Raw genomic sequence first — 19,212 nt, forward strand, 5'->3', positions numbered from 1 at the left:
ATTGATTTTGTTTCTTTTTCTGTAGAAAGTGAGAACAATAAAGTGATACCGAAATGACCTTTACGTATCTTACATATATCTGTAGAAAATGTAAGGACAATTCTGGTATCAGAGGTTCCCAAACTCTTAATTTGTCATATCCTTAAAGTGTTCAAAATCATACCCTGAATTATTCTACATTTCTTTTTATTATTATGTAGTGCATTACATATCTAGTTCCCTTAGCTGTACCTGTTAAGCTTGCCTCTGCACAAGCACTCTGACACCGATCTGTGCTTTGTTTCAAGCCCCAGAAAGCTTCTCTGCTAAAAAGCAATGTTGTATAAGCAGAACAAGATTGGCATATTACAAGTTTTTTGTTACTTATTTGAAAGTTAGTCTTATTTATAGAATGTTTATTCTGGTAATGAATAATGTCTATCTACTAAGACAGAATTTATGCCCTTTTTTATATATATTATAAAAACATCACCACTTCCATTTCTCCAAACATAAATTTTGAATCAAACATTTCACAGCAGGAGGAAAATCCGCCAAGTGACAACCAGCAATAAAGATCTGTTTCCTAAAGTCAAATTCAAAATCAATAGCATTTTGTTATCCTACTGCATGCAAGATGCAAGTGATTTGTGCATGCAACAGGTCATAAATGACACATTATGCATTTTTTTCCCTTGGGGATATCAGTCAGAATTTACGATGTGTAAGAGAGAATAGAAAAGTACTGCCTCGTCTTGACAAATCTGATTAATATCACAGCATATCTCCAAGGACATGCTAATGGCAGATATTTGCACAGTTATAATATAAGCAATTAAAACTCTATGTGTGTAATAGATATAGACATATACATATAATTACCATTCAAAGGATCATTCCTCTAGGTCGGTTGCTGTGCAAAAATAGTTCTTTCTTATTTAGTATACCTAACTTTTCAAATTCAGACTGCTATGTTCCTTCTTCGGTGAAGAAAACAGTTTTCCACAATTTATCAATCTGAGCAACACTGCAGAGACAAAAATTAACTATGCTAAAATGTTATTTATTGCATGCTTTTGGCTGCTGGTATGGCTTAGTGAGATTTCCCCTGAAAACCTCAGGATGTCATACAGTAAAATCACCATTGTTACATTCATTGAAGTGAGAGTGAACAGCTATTGAAGCAAATTTACATAGAAGTCAAGCTAAGAAAAATGCTGTTATACTGCTAGAGGTTCCCAATGCAGGTGCTTGAAGTATGATTCAGGTGCCTAAGAAGGGTCTTCGCTGTTGTTATAGGTGCTTTATGGTATCAGAGACATGCCCACAGGACTGGCAGGCATCATCTACAGGACATTTACTTCTGAATTGCCTGGAGCAACCCAGACAGGATGTCCTAAACCACTAAAAATAGAAATTAGATTTTTGTGTCCCTAGCTACTAATATAAACAAAATTGGCTGGAGGAGTTCATTTAAGGACTCTTGAGGAATAGTTTGCTGCTACATATTCTCATATGAGGTGGATTGTATATTGATACCGTTCTAATTTCATGACTTCAAAAAGAAGAGACAACGACACCAAGATGATTGCCCTCCTCAATACAACCACTCTCTTATTGCAGTACCCATGGTGCCATCTTGATTCTTTCCTGTGCTTGGTCCCTGCTTTGCTGTGTCCAGTTGTTGTGTGCATTGTTGTCCCTCTACCAGTGTTAACTTTCTCCCCAAGCCTACAGTGATGCTATTTACACAGGTAGACCAGTAGAGAAAGAGGAGACCTACACATGCGCAATGTTTCTATCAATTCAACCAACAACATTTCTCCTCTTTCTCAGAAAAGCACCAAAGCAGAGGTCCTGTCCGAGAGGTCAGTGAGGCTTTCGGTGCCAAGTCGGGGAATGAGAAAGACAGGCATGTTTGATGTTTTGAAATCACCTGATGAATATAATTTTTTACTATAAAATTACTGTAAATTTTCACTAGTAAAATAGGCAGGGGTCATTCAGCAACTAGTTAAAATCAGATTCCTGGACTTCTCCAGACATCCTTGCCACCCATATGATACACATTTTCTCTTCCAAGGCACATTTCACTGTCTGTATTAGAGACAACCAGAATCCAAGTCAGTTTTCTTTAGTACACTCAGATGAATAGTGGACCAGGAGATTCATGAGCAGATCAGTTGTCCCTACTTTGGAGGAGGTAACATCCGTCACACGAGTGGAGGGGGCAGCTGAAGGCTGTTACAATTTCAGCCATCCAATTTTAATCCACCACCACATGCCTGCTAGAGCCTCCTGGCACTTTGGGTTGTGATTGCTATTGATTTTCAATGAGGATAGGAACTTTAAAAAGTTATTTATACATTTCTATAAAAAGATTACTCTGGGGATATATATCTCTGTCTCCACATCACAACTTCTCATGCACACAGAACTACCCCATCAGGTCACAAATGTCACCTTTACATCAACAGATTGATTTACTAAATTCCAAACAGCTAAAACTCTGAGATTCATACTATTCCTCTGGTTTCAGAGTTGTTGCTTAGAATACAATCTGAAGGCCCATAAGGTCTCATATGTATAAATAAACCTTGACAATTGGTGACAACTTTGAGGAGAACACTGTGTGACTTTTTCAGAATATAGGGTGAGCTTGTAGTTTTGGCAGCTCAGATAAAATAACCTTTGTATTTGTGACCTGAGCTCTCCTTAAGGTACAAAAAGCATGAGTCCATGCTTAAGGATGGGCACTTGATTTTGCAGTTCAGCAGCTATACTTCCCACTACCTCAGAAGCCAAAAAAAAGGAAAAAAAAGCAAAATAAAACACAACAAAACCCTACTCCATTCTGACTCATGCAAGTGTAAACCAGCAATTTCCTACATTTAAGTTATTTCATAGTTATTTTATGTATTACAGTCTTCATTCTACCAACAGCACAAAAAAACCCCCCAAACTCAAGTAAAATATTTAATGTGAAATGCCTTTTTAAGTCTGGGCATAATAAAAGCAGAGGGCTAGTCATGCTACTAAAAGAAAGAGGTTGTTCCCTTTTAAATGCGAGGACGATTCAGCTGGGATGTGGGAAGCCTCAGTGCAGTCTGCTCGATATGAAAGAGCTGGTAGATTTTGACTTGTCTGTTCCACTCCCCAGATGAACACTCCAGTAAATAGGCTATAGAGTATTCTGGATTCAGGTCATTAGTGGCTCCTGTTCGACCTATTCCACTTCACTTGGAATATTTAAATACTAATTAAGGGAGCTAAAAAGAGAAAGAATGACTATATAAATCAACACTGTATGTTAAGCACCAGCTTGAGCCTTGGGCTTTAACCTGGTGACCTTATCAATCCACCACTGTTGCGATCAGACAGGCAGGAGTCAGCCTATGGCAAGGAGAGTACCCCGAGAAGAAGACAAGGGACTAGAACCCTTCAGTGAAGGACCGGGCAATGGATATTCAATAATCTGCTACACTTTTTTCAGGACCCGCGTATCACCTTTATGAGTCCACAGACCCCTACAGTTCTCACAGCAATCACTCTTTTCCCATTGGAGGAAAATGCTTTCTATCACAAGAAAAGTCTATGCCTATGCCTGTTGTCCAGGTGATGCTGACACCTAACTATAGAGTTGTTGTCTTTTAATTTCTCCGCTGCACCCTTGGTTTATACAAGTGGAAAAGGCAGAATTTCTGCTGTGGTAAATAGTTAGTAGCTTGCAATAGAATAACAGTAGCAATATTCTTTTGTGAAATGGTCTAATGACTTTTGTTCAGAAAGCTTCTGTTTCATCCTAAGTATTTATCCAATTTCTCAACACTTCACTAGACTCATGCCTTTTTCCTCCTTTATACATTTATATGGGAACAAAATGCTGACTGGAAAGAAGAAAGAATTTCAGGATCCACTGTACGCGCCTGAACAGAGAGCATCTGCCATCTTATCCGGCCAGCACCAGTAGCCAAGAGATGGAGATGCTGGACAGTGAGTAACAAAGTGCAGAACAGCTCAGAGAGCGGATTCCAGCTGTGCAAAACTTTGGTTCTCCTCCAAATGCTGACAAACTATGTGATTACAGTGGATTTTAAACCACTTGCTATGGAGGATCTGTAGTCCTGGCAGCCTTCAGTAGGTTAGGAAACTAGTTAGATCCACTAATATGGATCATGTTTTCTGCTGGACATACATGGTAATATAAAGGCAAGACTCTTCCTGACACTGACAGAGCAGCAGATGGAAACAAGGAAAGACAACTTAAATAGGAAAATTCAGCTTATCTTTAAAATCTCCTCTGTCTCACCATTATCTGCACCAGGCTCTGTGAGTAGGGCAGTGATCTACAGTTCAGCTCAGAAACAGGTGGTGGGCACCTAGTGTAGGTCTTCTGAATATGAACAAGCTTCTGCAAGCTGTTGAGTAGAAATATGACAATTTTAAGGAAAGCTCATTTATTTAGAGCTGCAGCATAAATCTTCTCTTGAGATGGCTGACATTCAGCTATTTCTTTTCTTTTGTATCATATTACAGTCCCCTATGTATAAATGAATGATTGCAACTGGAATAACTAAAAAGGAATCATATATAAAGGGAGTTTCACAACTGATCCCGGAATATACAGACCTTAAAATTCACTGCACAGAGTACTGAAGTGTTACTCTACAGTTTATGTAATTAAAGTTCAAAGAGAAAAACCTCTCAACATATATCATGTATATATTGGCAAACTTTTCAAAATTAAAATATAGTATTTCTGCAAACTAAAGGCTTAGAAAGCTATGACTGGGACTGCCTTTGAGGGAATGTTTGCAGACATATTGGTGACTGATAGTTATAAAAATGTAATATTCTTTATGAAATGTGGAAAATAGCTTTGCAGATTATGCAGCAACCAATTCTACATGACAAAAGAAATAGAATAGAGACTATGGAATACAGAGAGGATGATGCCTGAAAATTAACCGAACAATTGAATTCAGAAAAGGCACTTATAATTACATATCATGCTGTGTACTTTTTTAATTTCCTTTTCTGTTATTATATCTGTATTGGTTTTATTTTTTGATCAATAGAGAACATCTGATAATTTAAAGAAGTAAATCCCATTAATCCTTCCTATTCATTCTCCAAGAAATTATGTATACCAATCTTTTCATCTCATTGATTTCAATAAGAAGTTTGTAGAATAAAAGATACATCCTATCAAGCCATTTCATTATCTAATACAAAGAAAATGTGTACTTCATACAGCATCAGTAAATAATAATAGTAGCAGTATTACTACTAATAAATACTATGAGGTGGAAACTAGAAGTTTTTAATGCTATATTCTAAGGTGTGATACATATTTTGGGACTGTAATAATGAATGTTTCTTATTATACAGTACACTGCCATGTGCTATGTGGGAAAAAAATAGTGAAGAAAATATTTTAACTTAGACTAATTAAAAAAGCTCCATACCTCTATGGACAGAAAATTACTTTCCAATGATGTACGGACAGGTTACAATAGGGATCAGAAAATTGCATGAAAGAAAAAAGGACTTTTGAATACAAAAACGTAATCTCTGACTCAATAATTTTCTTTATTTCATATCCCTAAATGTTGAGCAAATATTTTGGTAGAGTAGGGGTTAAGCATTTAATGTCTGAACTTATAATTTTGCCTCAGCCAGTGGCTGCTGATGAAATCAAGATAATGCACCAGCTGGACCAATCATCGGACATATTGGTTGTTTTCATGTTCTTGCTGACCTTATTTTCATCAAATAAATACCAAATGAATATCAAAATCAAACAAATGTTCACTTTTAACAATATTTTATTTCTGTTATGAGTTCTCTGTTGCTCTTTATTTCCAATGCTTCTTGGGCAGAAACAGGATCTTTTCACTTTAAGAGCCTGCTGTTTATATCCTACTTGCAGTCATAATTCTTCTATTATGATATTACAACAATTTCATGTCAATCTATTGCGAGGATTATGGCGATTCTAAATGAGAGGGAGCAGCAAGAGAAAATGAACTTCTAAGAAAAAAAATCTACTGTTTTTATGCAAATATCCTTTATAATAAAAAAGAAGCAATACAAAATGTATTGGAAGATTATTTTTTCCACGTAGAACAATTTTTCAAAACCCACTGTGAAGTGGTAGTAACTTTCAATAGAAGAAATATGGAAAACAGAAACTAAGCTCCAATGTTTTTAGATAAATTCCTTCCTTTATCTTGCTCTTTCTTATATAATGCATCGCATACCTGGTATAAATCACTTTTTGAAATAATTAATCAGATTCAGCACAGCAGTTCTTAATCATACTTTAAGAATACCAAATCAAAATACTTCCAACCCCACATTTTCCATTTAGCTACAATTATTTGAATTCATGTATCTGATTTTATTTGTTTCTGAGGACAGCTACAAAGATTAAATATATTTTTGTGTATATAAAAGACTGGTTGTATCTGATGTAACAAGCTGGCATATGTGGTTAACTCCTTGCCATGCAGATTCAAACGATGGATTTGGACCATTGCTGTATGCAAGGAGTCACAATCCCCTGAGGGCAACCTGGTCTGTACCATCATGGGAGCCCTCTTGATCAAATCTGAGTAGTAGCAACTAGGGGTGATTTGTCTGGAATAGTTCAGAAGGTGGAATGGGATAGAAGGGAAGTCTTCTACAGATGAGAAATTCAATTTGCTCTAGTAACAAGTGTAACTGAGAAAAAAGATCTTCAGAAGATTTTTAAAAGGAATAAATATATAACTGAGAAAACGTCTCTTTGGTCTAAAGAGATTTCCCCTGCAGAGAACAGTGTGAACTAAAATCTTACCAAACACTCTCCCCAACCTCAACAGAAAAAGAAAAAAAGTTGATGTTTGCAAACCTAATAGGCAACACCTGTATTCTGGGGAATGAATAATTGGATCCTGTTGAAGAAATACTAATATTAGCTATTACTTGTTCTGGCATAGGCCAAGGTATGAACTGTAGTGTTAGACAAATTACATACGAAAAAGAGGAATTCTACCTGTTTGTACAGATGTCTTGAAGCAATCTGAGAACTTCAAGGAAGGGAAGTGGGAACAATTTTCAGTCAGATCCCAATTATGCTGTATTTTATAATACAATCAGCAGTAAAATAAGTTAACTCATGCTGAGTTGACATAGTTCTAACCTTTGACTTCAGAGAGCCCAGTTAGGTCAGCTGATATCTGTTGGATTTAGGAGCTCACATGCCATTGAAAATTCATATGAGACGATTCCTATATCACTTGAAAAGTTGAACTTTAGTAATTTGGAGCCAAATTTCCATCTTTCCTTACATGTTTGAATTTCATAGTCTAGTAGAGCATTGGTCAATACTTCAAATTAAGTGGAGGAAAATTTGTCTCCTATACTTTGGCAAGAAAGTGTAAAAAATGCCTTCACTTCATTCCAAAATTGCTTATAAAGAACACTTTGCCAATACAACCTTTAACCTTCTGTCTCTGTGTGACTCTTTCATGTGTGCACATGTATTTCAAAGAGCTTTTACATTATTGTGATTATTCAAGTAGAACAGACACAGAAGGGATTAGCATTTAGTTTTTAGGTAAAAGATCTTCCATGTTGTTGAGCCTGCTAAAGTAGTCTTATATGACTATTTTGAACCTTTCTGCAATAATTCATTCCTGAAATGGCTTTGGAAAGGAAAGTAAGGGAAGCCCTATGGACCAGGTTTAAAAGACAACAGGTTTTACTGGGAAATTTTACAGATTATTTTACTTACAGCTATATCACTTTGTGTAGTGATTTCTTGATAACTTAGAAGACAACAGGGATTAACAATGATCAACATAGAACAAATTAGTTCTATAAAATCAAAACTACAGGAGGTACAGTTGATAAGAACAAGAAAAAGCCATTTAATGGACTTTAAACCAGTGACCAAACAAGGTAAAGGGACGTTGAGCTGCTCATTTTGCAAAAGGCAGTAGACTACATTTGCATGACCTGGAAGTTGGACATTTAAATTTTTCTCTTTGAAATAACTCTTCGGTTTGGTGTGTTTTTACATTTTCTTTTAGAAATGCTGAGATTTGTTCAAAAATCAAATGTTTCATTTCCACGTTCTCAGTACATAGATGAGATGAGTGTAACTGAATTCTGAATACAAAGTACTAAACTGTCAGTACCGTGAAAAATCCATTGTTTGTTTGTTTCCACACCTGAATTTTTTTATTAATCAGTAGTACTGCCTTCCTTCTTTGGAAACAAATTGGTACTCTGAAACAGTAAAATGCTTTACCTTCCTGTTCATTTTAGAAATCTGACATTTCTGAAAGAGATGCCAAAGGGATATTTAGATGTACTTGCGAGTTGATATAAGCTGTGAGGTACATCTTATCTTTTAAAATGTCAAAATGAAGGCTGGAGGAAAGTGGTTGCCATTTATCTTTAAATAGCATGAAACCTTCTACAGTTAGAGCACTGTATGCATTCCCTTTGTTATTTGTTTTTGGAAACTCAACTCCACATCTCTGCATCCTTCAGAGAGGATTAGAGAAAAACACTGACTTTTTTTTTTTGTTATGAAAAAAAGAAAATAAAATCTGTTCCCATCTGAAAAATAATGATAGTCATAATAAATATTGAGAGTAATTAGTATAAAGAGTAGGTTACAAATACCTCTGTCTTCACCTCCGATAAGCGTACCAACATAAACAAACTCTGTAAAGAAAATTCCATATCTTTACTTCCTCTCGTGGAACTACTATTCTCTCTCAAACAAGCATGTTTAGGAATGATTTATAAAATCATTTGCTTCGTTTCATTTATTCCAAGCTAACCTGACCCTCAAGTTAGGGCCAACTTTATATTTTTTTAATGGACTGATATCTACAGACTCTCAAAATGAAAGCAGTTCAATATAGTCTCTACAACTTACAATGGAAGCAGTGCCTCACATTGCAAGTCTGCCAAGTCTTCCATATGGAGCTATCCAGTCATTACAGCATTCAAATATGGAGATCACCTTATTTATGCATACAGTTTAAATATATATACGCATAAGTCATATTGAAGAGACCTGACCCCAACTCTCTTACCAGAGACAGAAGAAAAAGCCATTTTTAGCCAAGAAGAATATAGAAATTGCTATACTAAGATTTATGTAGGAAAAAAAAATCAAAAAGACTTTGCCAAAAAGTGGAGAGACAAATTTCCTTATCTGACAAAAGGGGAAAACTAAAATAAGTGCTCACAGCAAGTCAGTCATCTGTGTCACGGATATGGCTCATCTGTAAATAACAATTTACTATGAAACTATTACAGGTCATGCTTTCTGCAAGAGAGAAAACTGAAAGAGGTCTACTGAAGAAAATTGTTATATGGCTTGCAAAACAGTATAACCAATTTCATGAGAGATAGGAGTTAGCTATAGTCCATAGTAAACAGGAACACATGAACCAAGGTCTATCTTCCGTCAGGGAGTTATTTTCTAATAACTGTGAGAGTACTCCATCTGTATACTTATAGAACAGTTAAAGGCAAATCCACTACATAAGCACCTAAAATACTAGGGAAACAAGGTTTTCTGAAGCTTACTTTGAAACTTATGGGACAATTAAAATGCACCCCCAAAATGCTTTCTGTTTGTATTCAGTGTGTGTTCTCATAAGAAAAGAATTCTAGGAAGCAGTGGCAGTCATGATAGGAATGGCTCCTGTGAAGGTCTTGTTTTGTTTTCTCTTCTTTCTTGGTCTGAAAGAATCCTTTGGAAAGTATCCCTTCGGTTTTAGGGCACAAGAGGGCACTTGAACTGGCGCCAAGGAATAGAATTCAGTAGTTGTGTGTGTTTTATAATTTACTTTTTGCAACACTGATTGCAAAAATAATAATCTGAAGTTAAAGTTTAACCTTGATAGATTGAATTAATATTATAATTCACCTCTGATGTTTGTTTGGGAATGATCTCTATGGGCAGCTGAGACATAGGATAGGCTGTCACAGTCAGGACAGTTGATCTTTGTTGGGGGTACATATTCACAATACATCTGTCATCTAAAATGTGTTCTGAGATGCTCACGAGGTGGGAAATCTTTACACTATGTTACAAAGGTTTCTTTAATAGAAACTACAAATACATATTAGAAGCTACAGATATATCTTAGTAGAAAACTTTTTTTCAAGTAAGTAGTATTTCTGGAGAAAATGGGATATTTTTGAGACTACTGAGACCCATTCTAAGTAACAAAATCTTTGATAAAGTAGGAAACAATGCTCTCCCATACTCATAGTCTCAAGTAGCAATGCCTTAATCCATTTTATTCAGGATTATACTCTGGCTGAGCTTTGGAACATGTGAAAAATGTGCCAGTTCAAGTCCAATGAGGAAAGACCACTACATAGTATTCATGTAGAGGTACAGAGTCTTAGCTATCTTTTCTTGTCTTCCTGTGAAGATATTTTTATGGCACCACATCTACACACTGAAAAGGTGAAAACCCAAGATTTAAGATTCCTTGAAGGTTACCCAAGGAAAAAAAGATCACTTCAGTAATCATAACCATTCTCTGCATCCTTCCTCCTGTCAGCCCAAATCAATCAACACCCATCACTAGAACAAGGTCGTGACCAGATTTTAGAAATTGTAAGCCATACCAGAGTTTTACCCAGAAATAAATCAAGAACAAATGAGACTCTTAGTGAGTCTGCTTTGCACCCATACCTGAGCCCAGAGGACTTCTAATGTTGGTAATTTTCACACTACCACATTCTGATCAAATAAAACCAGAAGAGTTGCTTAAGAGCACAATGAATAGACTACAGACCGTTTTAGGGACTCTTGCTTTTGTGAGCTGGAAATTAGGCTTACAAACCCTCCTTATCTAATTTTATCTATTATAAGTGACTGTAGATTGACCTGCAATTTAAATCTTCTTATCATACCTCTTCAAATCTCTGCAGAGTAAATGAGATAAAATAATAAAGACCTCAACTGCCCAAACAGATATAAGATTCAGAGTGATCTCTAATTTATTCCATTGATAAATGTCAAGAAGTGGTTACCTGGCTACATTATTTAGTTCCAGAAATGGAGCCATTCTGTATAATAATTCCTAGAAATATCCCTAGCTAGACAGTAAGATATCCATGTGGCATATAAAATGAAACTTGAAATTATGGCAAATTTGGTTTAAAATATTTGCACAAGTAAACGTGGTTCCATACCTCTCCACTATTATTCATCTGAAGAAACTACGGAATCCAAATTCAGATTTTAGGGGTCAGCTATGACTTTTTCTTGAAAAAAAATGAATGCATGAAAAGAAATACTTTGACATGTGCACCTAAAAAGGCTCTTTGTTTTATTTCCAAACTATAAGCAAAGTTCCAATTTCTACATCAACTCTAACTTGCAATGTCATGTATGATAACCAGGGAAATCTGCATGGAAGACCAAGAAGTGCAAGGTTATTAAACTAGCATTTTTTTGTATTTATTGTATTAGTGTTATATGGGCAGGATCTGTTTTTTGTTTAGTCTTTTCTGGTGTATAATAAGGGCATTATACAACCTCTGTGATTTACAGAGAGACAATTGATAGAATTATCAACTGATGAATGTAGCTCAAGACTTGTCTGTTTCTTACAAAAGATACTAACTTATTTTCCCATGCAGCAGAGTAAATCCAAATCCCAAATGAATGATTTTTTTCAAGTATGTATACCACAACATTATCTATTAATGGTTTCCACATATAGCAATAATGACATAATTTTAAACCAACTTTTTTTTTCCACTAAACAAAAAATTTCCACTGCTAGTACAGAACAGGTTGCTAACGTTGTGAACATATCTCTTTTTTTCAGAACTAAGTTGCTGAACCATGAAAGTAAAAATTACTTTCTCCCTACCTCCTTGAAAATGAAAATTCTATCCATATAAAAGCTGTAATGCCTGAGGAGGATGTTTTTGCTATACGATTCAGGTATCAGTAAGGAAAAAAGAATTTTGATCCATGGTTTAATTGTTAAGTGACTCAGAGAAGTGACATCCTAATCTTGAAAAGGATTCATATGAAAGATTTACTTGTAGGCTAACAATGCCTTAAATGTATTCAGTGACTGACGAGGTAAAAATCTTCTTTGAATTCAAAGATACCTAAACCAGAATATGATTTATTTTTAATATCTATCTATATAGAGTATGTCTAAAATACCTCTTTATCCTACTTAAATTAAGCTTCTAAGTATATAACCCAAACCAGGAAGAATGCACTAATGATAAGACAGAGAGACATGAGAGATATATTTGTGAAATTATTTTAACTGTGTAAGATTCCAGATTTTAGAATACAAATTCAAAGTACACATGCTTATGCATAGCATAGAGGGTTGCAAAATGATTATTAATTTTAATTCATTCTCATCACATTTTTCTAATCAGTACTAGAATACTGATGGAACAAAATAGTTTAGACATGTCTGAGTTTACCTTTCTGGGCATGCCTCTGCCCTATTCATTGATCAGGTATCCATTTACTTACATTTTTGGAATGTGAATCTTTCTGAACTTCGTAGCCTCTATCAGTTCCTGTGTCTGCATTAAAACATTAGAAGCCAAGACAAAGTAGGTTTCCACTTTATTTGATCATGGAAAACTAATTAACATCTAAGTGGGCTCCAGCGAAGCACTCCTCAAACCTCGGTGATACATCTTAGAACAGAGGAAAACCTTTCTACTTTTTTTAATGTCATAATCAGTCCAAAAACAATTCATAAGGTTAAAGTCTTGCTTCACTGCAGTTTAAAAGGGTTTATTCTGAATTTTGAAAAAACCTCCATCTCAAGGTGGCCCCTTCATATTGTTGTTGCTAACTGGAACAGAAAGTGATCTCCACCAGGGAAAAATTTTGACCTGGCTGGAATGAGAGTTACCTTATTTCCCTCCATTGATTCTTAACCAAATAATCTTTAGCATCTGCTATAAACATGCACAAAGTCATCACAAAACCATTCAGCTCTCATTCACAAGCTATAACACCTCCCCATGTTCTCTGAAATAGCAGATCCATACAGTAGGAGCTCCAGTATTCCAAGCCCACAGTAATAGCAGGTGTTCCAAAGTTTCCACCCAGCTTGCATGAACATCAGACACTTGTAGGACCTCTCTAACATTCCTGGTATCTTGCCCCAACCTTAGTCTTTTGTGCTTTACTCGCTGACTCTCCTGGGGATAGAAAAGGAGAAGAAAAAAGTTGCATATCTATGCCTGAAGTTCAAACATAATGCCCAAAAGGGATTTTATGCATATTTGTCCTGATTTCATCCCACTCTCCTTCATCCAACAGGAAAAAACACCCTTTGTTCCATATCAATGAAATAGAGACAGCAACTGAAAGGACATTTTTAGCCTGGTATTGCTGTCCAAACTGCCTGTGCTATATTCACAAATCTATGAATGCCCAAACACATCAACAGAAACAATGTTTTCCTATTTATGAAAAAGCTTCACATAGTCTCAGGTCATATTCAAAGCGTGCAATTATGTTCTGGGTTTTTTATAGATCCTCAAATCTGGATTTGTTTGCCCCCAGTCTTATAACATTTATCTTCCCCCCAGCTCACGCTGTCATGTAAGGCCATTCTATTTTCATTCAAAAGAAAGGAAATGATGCAGCAATTAAGTGGAGAGTGAAAGCCACACTGGAAGTCTGGCAGGAGACAGACCTGAACTTGGGTCTTCTGCTCTAACTTCTGGCTCATTGCTTCTCCATATTCTGTAATGTTTAAGCTAAATATATCACAGGCTTCCTCTGAGTGTAGCTGTTTGTATTCTTTTCGCACCTTTTCAAGCCATTTTTACACATTCAGCTTGTGTATAAAGTTTCTTGAAATCTTTCCATCTTGGATTTTAAGAATACCAAAGCTACTGCTGCTTTCTCATTGCAGGAAACTTTCAAGCAATTCTCTGAAGTTTCTTTAATATTAATACAGCAGTCTCAACTGATAACTCTGTCAGTATAATGAAAAGAGATAGAGATGTCCTCTGCAGATGTAGAAGTTGATAGTCCTTTCTAAATTTTTAAAAAAGCTTTCAAGAGCTACTTAGTTATTCTGTATACATCTTTGCAAGATTTTGCTGGCTGTTATATCCTGGTCAAAGGCCTATTCATCATCTAACCTTTCTTTATTAATTTCCTTTTCTATTATATCAATAGACTTCAGCTGCAGCTGTAATTAGATAAGTGCTAATAAATAAAAAATGCATACTTTCTCATTTATTGAAGATGAACATTTGCATTACAGTTGATATTTCAGCCTTACAGCTTACATTGACTGTATTCTTATGGTCACATAACTGATAATCTTTCACTCACTAACACAATTCATCCCCGAAAAAGTACAATACATTCAGAAAGCTATTAAAGTATTATGGTGGAAGACAAGAATAGGCACAAAGTGTATCTAAAATAATTGAATGACTAATAATGAATTAGAGAAGTAGGCCATCAGACATTCTTCTACACTTGCTATAACTTTTCTTGGCTTTTTATTTAAGGTAGTGCTTTAATTAAACTTTAGGCCAGGTGTCACAGAGAAACTGTGAAAGAGTGTGTAAAGGATGATATTTTTAAAGAACTCTACCTACATACTGCACAGCATCCCGTGTACTCCCCAGAATCTGTGCATCAGGCTACTTGATAGATAAGTGCAGAAAAGCTAAAGTAGGTTTAGGGTTCTTCCATTGTTGGGATCTACAATAAAAGGTTCACACCATCTAACCAGGCAAATAAGACTTAAATAAGACATCAGTCTTATTTACAGATGAGCCTGTTTCCAAATCTGGATCAACAGTTCATTCCTTCGCATCCTGCTGATCAGGGCAGGAGTGGTATTGTTAGTTTTTGAGGGACATTCATGAGATATCTGTTGTGCGAAAGAGCTGGAATGTTTTCCTTGTCACCAAATGGGCAAGTGCAGGTTAGATTTTCTTCTCTCCATTTCCATATGCTCAGACCTGTCGGACTACAACCTGACAGAGTCCCTTGGGTATTCATTTCTCAAAGAGTGCTATTCCCTAGAAAAAACACTACATAAATGGACTTGGAAGACCATTAAACATCAGGAGCTTGTTAAAGTCACTGTTCCTGTGATCAAGTGTTGCAAATGTCAATAAAATTCTGCAAGTATAAGTAAGGGGAACATCTACTTCTCCTGGAAAAATACTGTCAGGATTTGTGTCATGTGCAGTGTAGTTCTGTTCCAGCTGATACTTCACATTACCTTTAGTCAAGAGCTACTTCTCTGCAGAAAGAAGTATAGGTTTAAAAGAGCTTAGATTTATATAGTGGAAATTTGGGTAGGTAACTTTTATAGAGAATAAATTCAGATTACCTTAGGAAGCACACAAGCCATGAAAATGGCATTTGTACAAGAGATGTGTGGAAAATTAACAGTCCATGTGCTGGGAAATTCACATTATTCATATCTATGTCCAAAAAAGGGTTCGTGAAATGCTGGTTATAAAATCAGTGAAGAACAAACTAATTTATGATTTCCTTATCTTGCCACTTCATTGCCCTAGTGTCTAAGCAAGTTGGAAATACAAAACAAAAGAGACATTTCTGCAATGAAAAGTAAATCAGAAACTTACTAACAGATAAGGACTAAAAATGTATTCTCTTTCAGACAGAACATGTGCTCTTTTTTCAGCTGATGAGACACTACCGCAGTTCTGATTTCATTCAAAACCATTGAAAATATTCTCTCCAATCACTGTGAGAATAAAAGGTAATATTTCTATATTTAATGTATCAGTAAAGTTTGATTCTTCTAATTAAAAGAATGAAAGGCATAAAAGTAGAGGAAAGATTGAAAGCAAACATAGATATGAAGTCTTGACTAGCTGAAAACAAGAGAATCTTTTCTAAAACAAAATTCAGAGATTTAGCAAACTTCATGTAGGCAACTTTCATTAAAGACCTAAATAAGTTCATCTATTTTTTTAAGACTTAGAATTATTCAATTAGACAAAGTGAAATAATTCTCAACAAAAATTTAAAGATAGCAAAGATTGTGTTAATAGTAACAACAATAGTGATTTCGAAGGTATTGACTTGCTAAATTCAATGAGTCAACAAATGTAAAAGAGTTTATAGTAAATGTAAAAAGTGGAATAAAAATAGGACAGAGACAAAGAAAAAGATGGAATGATATCTTCAAGAATATGGGTGTAGAGAGTGTATTCTGTAAAAGCATGAACACATTAGCTGAGTTTTCATTCACAATAACTTAAACCAGTGAATTTGTGGGAAGGTTCTTTTCCCTTGTTATTCCTTAGGGATAGCTGATGAAAGTCATTTATTAAAGGAATAAAAGAATCTTTATAAATAAAAATTATTGTAAGATTCTAGGGTAGTGACTGTTTCTTGCTACAGGAAATAAGGTGATGAGTCCAATGGAGTCCTTACCTCTAGGCACTACTGCAGGAAAAAAAAAGAAATAAAAAAATAGATCCAGTGCCACTTTATAGTTCTGGCAGCCTCTGCAGGTGCTGTATTATTTCTGGTTTTCCACGCTTAGCATGACACATTGAAGAGTGGATAGCAACCATGTTATAAAACTAACTTAGTCATTTGTATCTCTTTTGTAAAACTGTCTTTAGCAATTCTCAGTGTGAGATGCATTAGCCTATACTGGGCAAAAAATGAAATAATGGCAAATATATTCTTAAAAGAAACTTCCCACGAATTAGTTTTTAAGACAAAAACCTAGCCCTCATTGTTTTGCCTGTATAGTTGAAATTATATTGAACTTGTTAGCTCGGGCAAAATTGCACATTGACCCCTCATGCTGATATCTGCATATGCACATTTAATTCACATTTAATTTTTATTTTAAATGTGTGCTGAAGCCTCATCAGTTGTTGTAGTTAAGCTTGCAAATCAAAATGTCTTTCCTGAATTTGCATTCTCACATATTTGTAGCTGTTTTCTCCATAATTTCCAAAGTTACTAAATTCCCTTCTTTCCAGAATAACAGCCACCTAGTGAAGTTTCCCTTGTGATATTTCTTACATCACCTCTGCACAAATCACTAAAAGAAAACAAAAATCATCACAGGAAACCTCTAGTTCAATAGCACCTTGCAGGCAAAATATAATAAAGTTGTTGGGTTGGACTATAATGATCTCCAGAGGTCACTTTCAACCCCAACCATTCTGTATTACAAAATCTGTGGATTTCCCACTTGTGACCAATGCAGGGAATAGGGATGGAGATCTGTCTCTGGGCAGAGGGCCCCAGTGCACTTGTTTCTGGAAGGGGAAGGAAGAAAGAAAGTAGGTTGAGAAAGAAGAGTTTTGTCTCTTACTGATCTGGAAATTTGTCACTTCATCTGGTTTACTAACAGCAGACTAGCACACTACATTCTCCAGAGCACTTCAAGTGGCTTTTATGTAATCAATACAAAATTACAATGTCTAGAACAAGAGATTTATTTTATGATAAATGTATCTCGCATAGATTAATTCTGGTTGGGCATCTGATAACAGGGCTACTCTTGCTGTGAAAAAAATGCTTGTATTTAATCCTGAGTTGACATGCCACTTACTAAAGTGATAACATTATCAAATATATTTACAGATTAAAAAAATGAAAAGAAAAAAAAAAAAGCTTTTTGAGCCCTTCTTTTTTTTGAAGCAAGAGAAAACCTTGTATCCCCAGAATTCACTCTCTACTACCAAAATAACATCTCCATTGATTTTAGAGGTTGTTACACAATTAAGAGCAGAGTACATAGTGGTTTTGCTCCAAGTGATAGAATGTAGTCAAGCCATCTGGTCATGTAGCTGTCCCGGGAAGACAGGGGTGACATTCAACCTCATCATGGATCTTTTGCTATAATTAATGTTATAATAATACTCCTGTAAAAAAACAAACCAAACCAAACAAATGGTAAATTTAAAGGGGTGACTCTAACTTTGGATATCTTCTTGTGAAATGTTCACATTTTTTAATCCTATAATGGATGGTGATGCAACAAAAAGTCTAGGAAGAAGAGGGTTTGAAGTTTTCCCTTAAAAAAAGAAAAGCAATTGAAATTATATTAAATTGGTGTTATGATTGCAGTTTAAATATTGGGATTATAAAATATGAAAATTATATAGCTTGAACTGTATCATATATATGTGACATTGCCTTTTTGGGATGTTAAATTCTGCATCATATATCCTCATGTACAAATTCAGTTGACTTCAGGAGGAGTTACATATATAGACCTGAAGCCAAAATTAAGGTCCTACCTGTTATAGAAGGAAAAGGTCAAAGCAAAATGAGGATCTTAACATTTGAATAGATGTATTAAATTATGCCTCTAAAAACAGTAAAATAGTAACCAGAAAACTATATTTATGATAATTGTGTCAATTGTGAATAACCTCCTAGTGAAGACTGAAACAAGATTTAGCCTTCCTGACATGCACAGAAAACCACAACTTAAATCTACATAATGGAATATAGGAAAAAATCGAGTGCATTTGCATACCAAAGGAGGCTACAAAGGCTTAGATTCATTGTACCTTTGACAATTTGACTCCAGGCAAAGGTACAGAGATACTTTTGAAGTTCTGCGAACATAAGCGTGTACAGGGAGTAGCAGGTCTTTACTCATTACATATTTGTAAAGGATTTTTTAAAGCTATCTTTGAAGATGGAGAGAGGATACTTCTCCAGTGAGAAAGTTTTTCTGTGTCTGACATTTTATATTTTCCTTTCTTATGGTAAATGCCTTCACATGGCACCAAGCAGAACTTTTAGGCCAGAGACAAGTTCACACTGTGCTGTAGGACTCAAGTGAGGCTTATTCAGGACTTAAAGCCCCATCTCTTTCATTCTGATTTCTAAAGGCAAAACTCTTCACTGACCATGATTTTGAGCAACTGAACTGATTTGACTGAAATTGTAACATAGGTGAGCTTTTGCATAGGCAGTTTAAGATTAAAGAAAAAAAAGAATCATTGTCTTCTACGCTTTTGTATGTTTGTTTGGTTGGTTGGTTTGGTTTGGTTTAGCCTCCCTTACATTACATGATCTCTTTTGTTAGCTCAGCTCTTTTCCTTAAAATCTAAGAAGTCTGAAGAATAATGTAGCTACTTACTATGTTCTTTACCATGTTCTTCTGACTATGTTTTGCATTTAGAGAAGGGACTAGAGTTACATCTCTTGCATATTACCTG

General features: G+C 35.4%; 1 protein-coding gene across 20 annotated transcripts in view; it reads right to left on the reverse strand.

The window, feature by feature from the left end:
- TRDN (triadin) overlaps positions 1–19,212 on the reverse strand; it is a 233,463-nt gene that overhangs the window by 200,618 nt on the left and 13,633 nt on the right. The window contains exon 1 of one of the 20 annotated variants that reach the window (XM_065633050.1): positions 4,289–4,309. The exons of the other annotated variants lie outside the window; for them this stretch is intronic. The gene's annotated coding sequence lies outside the window, so the exon portion shown is untranslated. Of the gene's footprint in view, positions 1–4,288; positions 4,310–19,212 lie in introns of those variants that run through there. 20 annotated transcript variants of the gene reach the window in all.

This window comes from Caloenas nicobarica, chromosome 3 (assembly GCF_036013445.1).
Source record: "Caloenas nicobarica isolate bCalNic1 chromosome 3, bCalNic1.hap1, whole genome shotgun sequence".
Classification (NCBI taxonomy): domain Eukaryota; kingdom Metazoa; phylum Chordata; class Aves; order Columbiformes; family Columbidae; genus Caloenas; species Caloenas nicobarica.